Genomic DNA, 7,614 nt, shown 5'->3' with positions numbered 1-7,614 from the left:
CATGCATTGAGAGAGATCATTGCTGAGCTTCACCTCTCAAAAATCATTTATTTCATAGGCCACAGTGGTTTAATAAAAGATCCTATACATAACTAGGTGATAGCTGAGCAAGATAACTTAGTGTTTACTGTGAAGTCATTAAGTATTCACTAAGTATATTATAAATGCTAATTTAAATGGTAGTTGAAGATGTGATCTATCATAATTTGTAACTTTTATTTCATTCACATATCATGAATGAAAGGACCAAAAATCTAGGCACTTCTTAAAAGAGCAGTGAGGTCTCAAGCCAACTCCATATCCAAATGAGCACTGCAGAATATCCTCCCCTCCTCCCCAAAGGGGAAATGCACAGATGGACCTAGGAGAAGATTTAAGAGCCTGACTAAAGTTTTGTTGAGTGAAGAATGTTTGTTAGTGTCATCTGAGAAGAAAGAGGCAGGCTATAAAACAAAGAAACCTGTGTTTCAGGAATCTTAGGATCATAATTTGGGTAGCACAGATTCCAGCAGTAACCAGAACAGTGTCCCATCTGGGGAACAAAAAGCAAGGGATTTTAAAGGAAAATGGAAAAGTGTATTTGTTTTACATAATTTGTTTGCCAAGAGATATGATTGGAATGTATATATATTTTTTTCTGTTACAATTTATTGGCTTGTCAATGATGTCTCATTTGTTATTAGTTAAGGCACATTTTTGCACAATTCTTAGGGATTCCTTTCTGAGCAAATAATTTTTTTCCCAGCAGGGTAAACACAATTCACAGTCTAACAAAATGGAGTCCTAAAGTACAAAGTGGAGTTATTACTGACAACTCCTTCCACATTTCCCCCTTTGGCTCATGATTTTTCCTGACAAAATGTCAACAGAGCACCATTAGTTGCTCACGGCCAGAGTGGTTTGATTACCTGCTCCGGTTCCATCTAGTTCCTCAGTTGTGGGGGGGGAAGGGTCTTGTGAAGGCATTAGCAATAATTTCTTCCAAATCTTCTGATTCATAAAGTCTGTCTCAATGAAGAACATCTAACATAGTCAACTGTGCAAACATAACCTGGGTAGTTAAGCAAGTTACAACAGAGGTTATAATTTTTAGCAAGCATTTGGTTAATATAACAATGCATATTATTAAGATAAACAATAATAATCCAGTTTGTAATACTGTTCTTAACCATGACCCTATTCCTGATGGTAACCAACTAGAGAGATCTAGATAATCCTCAGGTTTTGATGTGTATCCTATTTCAGCCAGCAGATTGATATTACCTTTTATTACCTTTAGTTCTTGTGTTACTTTGCCAGACTGACTGATATAAAGCAACATTCTTCCCCTAGTAATATACAGGTGCCTCCTGTTGAACTGTCAAGATATTAAGTGCCCTTCTATTTCGTAGCACAGCTTCTGCCAGGCTATCAGTTTGAGTTTCATGATATTCAAATGCTTAGACAGAAGCATTGAAGGGGTTGGTCATAACTTTGGATAATTGTGTATTGCTTTTTCTACCCCAAACCAAGGGAGGAAGGCCCTGGCAAAAGCATGACCAAAACCTTTCTGTCTACAATTGGGTTATTAGTTGGCATATATTCAAAATTATAACCTTCTCAGCTTCTCCGAGATCTTTTTAACCGATATGAGAAAGACCTTAAGTTTGGTATGTGAGCAGTAGAGGGAAGGGTCTTTCTAACAGTGACGTCAAGGGCAAGAGCAATGATTCCACAACACGCTTTCCATTTAGTAGGAAAAGTTGAGTAAATATTTGTGCTACACATACAAAATGCCCAGAACCTTCTAGGGACAAAGAATAAGTAGGTTCTTGAACTGAAATTCTTTTATCAGTTTCAAAAGAAGAAATTTCATGGTCAAAAAAATTCATCTTCACTGAGTACATGATAATCTGGTTGACTGGAATTGTGTAAGTGGCTGTAAGAACATCTTATATTTCTATATGCCTGGAGTAATAAATGAGTTTATTATGGATCAAAATTTTGCCTAAGATTTGGGGAGTCTCCAGAGAAGAGGTAGGTGGAATTAACTTCCCACCATTTTACAGATTTGTGATAAATTCCCCACATTGTCCTATTAAGGGGGAGTACCTCCGTGTCCCAATATCCAGTTCTGTTATAGATTTCATTGCGCTACCACAAGGATTCATTGTGAGAAGTTACATTTTAGTCATGTAGACTCCAAGGAGGAGTGAACTCAGGATCATCTGAATCATACGAGTGTATAGGCACAGACATGCAATGGAAGGTAATATAATGTTTTACCAGTACCATTTATATTTTCAAAACATAGGGAAGTATTATGAGTCAACATCCAGATTCGAGTAAGAAGTATTCCTTTATGAGCAGTGGAAACCCAATGGAAAGTAGTAATATCTGGGACATGTCTCCCAGAGGGAAGGTGATGAGTGCTTGCTTTCAAAGATACCAAAACAGAACCCTACATTTTTGTTTGTTAGGGCCTTCCATTCCCCTGAGGACAGAGGTCAATCCACTAATTCTGGAGCATCATGAGTGTGGTTTGCTCTAGCACAAATCCAACAGTCAATAAGATTTGCAAAATCAGAAAGTTTCTGCAGGGTAGAAACAAAAGAGTGCAGTAAAGCATCATTATCAGCAATGAGGGTCACAAGAGAAGATAAAAGGCCAAACCAAGAGTTAAAATTATTCCTAACAACAAAAGTCATTATAAGGAGAATCTAAGGAGGGGTGGTTCAGTATGTTGGCCAGTATATGAGTACCAGGAAAAAACAGTCATAAAGGCAGCAAGTTCCTCTGATTTCATGGGGTTTTACCACCAACTGAGAATTCCTATTGTGTGTAGTAAGGCAAAAACCATTAGAATACCTATTAAGATAAACAGCAGTCCAAATACTTCAATCCAACAATGCTTCATGTCCAGTTTTCCAAAGCATTTGTGAGATGCTCTTTAAATTAAATATCAAGCATAAGCCTTCACTATGTGCAAGGAGGTCCATAAGAAAGAATACAAGAATACAGGTTATAAATGGTAACGTGTTTATAATATATAGAAAATTCTCCTAGAAGAATAATTAGAAAGGCAATAGCAAATCAACAAATTGTTCTGAAAAAAAAATACAGACCTGGTCCAGTCTTGGGAAAGCTATTCATTCAGATGTCATCTTCTTCAATTCCAGGTCAACTTGAGTTTAAAATTTCCAGTTGGTTCCACTGTCCACTGGGGGACAGAAGCCTTCTTTAAATGAGAAACATGGGTCAACACCCTTATGTTTAGTAGCACATAGATACTTGAGATAGATATGAAATTCATTAAAACAATGGGCAGAAATTGTGATCTAGAGAGGCTAAAAATTTCTACATATTTAGCATTGTGTTTTAATAATACCATTTGTCCTCTCAACCAACCCAGAACAGAGGGTGATAAGCACAACTGAAATGTTGTGGAATTGGCCAAATATCACAGACTGCACTAAGAATTTGACCAGCGAAATGGGTTCCTCTATCACTAGGTAATTCCAGTGGAATTCTTCACATGGGAATTATTTTTTCCAATAGAATTTTGGCCATGGCAAGAGCACTAGCCCTTTGACAAGAAAAGCTTCCACCCAATGAGAATACATACAAACCATTACCAAAACAGTTACAACCTTGTGAAGGAGGTAATTGAGTAAAATCTAATTGCCATAACTTGAAAGAGCCTTTGGGTAAAGGGAAATGGCTCACTGATGTGTGTACAAGCTTGCCTGGATTATGTTTTGGGCAAACAAGACACCTTTGAAATAACTCAGAGGCAACTCTGGGAGAAGGGTTCCAAAACTGTTGTCATCCCCAATCTAACATTTTGTCTGTACCTCAATGTATCATTTCATGTGTCAATTTTAATATTATTTGTTTCTTGTGTGACATTGGATAGGGCCAGACGATGTCTAGCCTATCCCATAACTTAGACTCAGGATTATAGATGCATTTAGCATCTTTCCATTTTTGCTTTTCTTTAGCAGTAGCATGCTGTTCCCATATCTAATTACCTCCTTCAAATCTCTAGTGTCATTCACAATGGGGGAAATCATAAGTAAACAAGAAGAGTTTGGGAGAGCAGCTCTTTTAGCTGCCTCATAGGTCTGATGGTTTCCATGACCTTCATCAATATCAAACTTTAAATGACCAGGCACCTTAATAATTGCTAATTGTTTTGGCAGTAAGATGGCATCTAACAAGGCAATAACATAGGAGCTATTTAGGAGAATTAATGATTGAAAGGATGTGAACATGTAGTGACAAAAATAGCAGTTGAGCTAGGAGAAATAGTAAGAATGTAAACAGTTGATCAGCCATATGGCAGTCTTTAGTTCCTCCCTGAAGTACCTAGATAACAGTATTTGATGCACATTTCCTGAGTTGTTTTACAGATGTTAAAACCTCCACCGAATGGAGGAAGTTAACTACTCGATGACCATGAGCACATAGCTCCCAGACCTACTGGAGCCTGAGGATTGATAATGTTAACCCCTGTGACACTGCCCTGTTACTTCACCATCAATCAATCAGAGAATTTTGCACGAACTGATCACACACCCTGTGACTTCCCTCCTACACCTTGCCTTTAAAAATGCTTACCTGAAACCCATCAGGGAGTTTTGAGTATTGGCTGCCCTGGACCCCTTGTATGGTGTCTACAAAAAATGCTGCACTTTCCTTCACCACAATCTGGTGTCAGTAGATTGGCTTTACTTCATGTGAGTGAGCGGACCCAAGTTTGGTTTGGTAACACAGGGACAGAAGGGACCTGTGGATGAGAAGGAACCACCGCAGTCTTGGCTGCTGTCTTACCTGTAGTGCTGTCCTCTTGACCCCTATACTAGGCAATATTGGCTGCACCAGGGCTTTCTGCCCTCCTCACTGACCTCCTGGGGTCAACAGTAGCATTCTCCATAGTCACTTTCAGTTTGGTAAAGGAAAGTGGTCAGCCCCATGTGCCAAGAGGCAAGACCAGTAAAAGGCCCAGTAATGAGGACCACCTGACAGAACAGAAAGAGGATGCTCAATCCGAATTCAGGAAAGGACACCAGGGATGCCCGAGTGGGAAAAGGTCTTGCGGTAGGTACTCGACCAGTGACTTGACCTCTTCTGGTCAGTGTCAGTTTCTCCTGTAAGCTGTTTGCAAGACCAGAAACCCCACTATCAGGATGCCCTGTGAGCTGCTGGTGAGAAAGGAAACACCCACCACCCAACCTCTCTTCCCCTAACTGCTTGTGAAGTGAACCTTGGATTCCTTATCGACCAAGATTCTAGGGCTCTCCTCCCAGTACCAGCACAGAATGCCAGTTGCCCCAGAGGTCTGGTAAGTACCCCATGGGAATCCCTCCTGCTTTTAGCCCTCACTCAGAAGTCCAAAAACTCCTCCTTTTTCAGCTGAAAGGAGGAAAGAAACCCCCGCCTCAGACAGCCGTGCCACTCCCTAACAGACCAAGCCGGTCAGGAACTAAGGCGGCTAAGCTGCTCTGGCCCAGAGGCAGACTTACCTCCTGTGAGATATTCCAACCGAGGAGGGACTTACTATCTCAAGCATGGATCATTATAAATTCAAGGGGGACCCTCAGTTATATCAGAATCCATGCCAATTTGACACCTCCTGTTTTAGTTTTTTGAGGAATCCATGAACAGTTTGGTACTGGTTCCAAGTTTCCTGAACCATAAACCTTATTTGGGTCAAATATGGTGGTATTTGTCTGCCAACAAATCACTCCAACCGCCCCCCCAACCCCCCGCCCCCGACCGTGGGTAGTTGGAAACAAATCCAAAACAGAACATCTAAGGTATAAGGAACAAAACATCCACCATACTAAACCATAGCCCGTTAGGGTGTACCCCACAGAACTGGAAGTTTTTGGGGTATCACCCCCTGACTGCAAAACATTTAATCTTCCAATGTAATACAGCCTGGCCCCAATATTGGCTGGGAGATGGGGAGAGTTGGCCCGTCAATGTGTCCCTATATTACAACACCATTTTACAGTTGCACCTGCTATGCCAGAGACAAAAGAAATGGGATGGACTTCCCTGGTGGTCCATCGGTTAAGCCTCCATGCTTCCACTGCAGGAGGCACGGGTTTGATCCCTGGTCTGGGAAGCTCTGCATGCCATGCGGTGTGGCCAAAAAAATGTAAAAAAAAAAAAAAGAAATGGGATGAAATTCCCTATGTCCAGTTTTTAAATAGCCTTATATCAGAACAAAGGCCTTCAAAGGGGATGTGGGCTCTCCTCCACTGAGGTAATACCAGTTCTTGACCCTCCCCCTGAGGACTTTCTTGATCTCTTCCCTACCCTCCTCCAGTATGTAGACAACATTCTCAATGCCAGCCCTACTAAGGAGGCCTCTGACAAGAATACTGTAACCACTCTGAACCACCTAGCCAATAAAGGATGTAACGTGCCCCCCAAAAAAGGCTCAAATATCACAAACTAGGGTGACCCACCTAGGCTTCTTTCTCACAGAAGGTCAGAGAAGCCTACGCAGGAAGGAAAGAAGCCATTTGAAGCCTCACTCTTTCTAAAACTGGAAGACAGCTTAGGGGTTTTTCCTGGGGATGGTCAGGTTTTGCTGCATTCTGGATCCCTAACTATGGTCTAATAGTTAGGCCTCTACATGAAAAGTTGAAAGGAAAGAATGATGATCTTTTTGAATGGAATTCAGAACGCAAAAGAGTCTTTCAAGAATTGAAAGAGCAATTACTTCAGGCCCTTACGTCCCTTTCAGATTTAGCTAAACCTTTTGACCTCTACATTAATGAGAGAAGGGGAATCGGTCTTGGGGTATTAGCTCAAAAACTGGGACCCCTTACTCGGGTGGTTGCTTATTTCTCTAAACAATTAGATCAAAATGTTAAGGGATGGCCTCCTTGCCTACAGGCAGTAGCAGCTACTACAGCCTTGCTAAAGGCGGTTGAAAAGTTAACATTTGGTCAGCCAATCACCATGTGGACTTCATACCAGTTTCAGGGTTTAGTAAGTTCGAAGGAAACAAAATACCTATCTCCCAAAAAGTCGATTCAAGTTCAGGCTATGTTTTTAGACAAGCCAGTGGCTACCATAAAAATCTGTCACTCACTAAATGCTTCCACCCTGCTATGCACAGAAATGGGGCCCCTGGAGCATGATTGTATAGCAATCATAGAGATGATCTTTTCCATTCATCCCGACCTAGGAAGTGAGCCTCTCCCAAACGCCAAAAAGGAATGGTTCACAGATGGGAGCAGTGTTATGAGGGAGGGAAAAGGGCTGGGGGGATATGCAGTGACCTCCCACACCTAAGTCATAGAAGCAAGAAGCTTACCCCCAGGGACTTCTGTCCAAAAGGCAGAGCTGATAGCCCTCACCCAAGCCTTAGAGCTCAGGACAGAGAAGACTTTAAATAGTTTACACAGACTCTTGGTATGTGTATGCCATCCTACACGCACCTGGGGCTATTTGGAAGGAAAGAATTATGCTTATTGTGGAGAATAAGCAGGTGAAACATGGCTTAAACATATTGAGACTCCTAGGAGCAGTGCAGCTTCCTAAAAAAGTGACAGTGATTCACTGTAGGGGTCACCAAAAGGGGATGCAGAGGTAATAACGGGAAACAGTAGGCAG

This window comes from Pseudorca crassidens, chromosome 7 (genome assembly GCF_039906515.1).
Source record: "Pseudorca crassidens isolate mPseCra1 chromosome 7, mPseCra1.hap1, whole genome shotgun sequence".
Taxonomy (NCBI): domain Eukaryota; kingdom Metazoa; phylum Chordata; class Mammalia; order Artiodactyla; family Delphinidae; genus Pseudorca; species Pseudorca crassidens.
The sequence above is the reverse complement of the archived record's forward strand: the minus strand, read 5'-3'. Positions refer to the sequence as shown.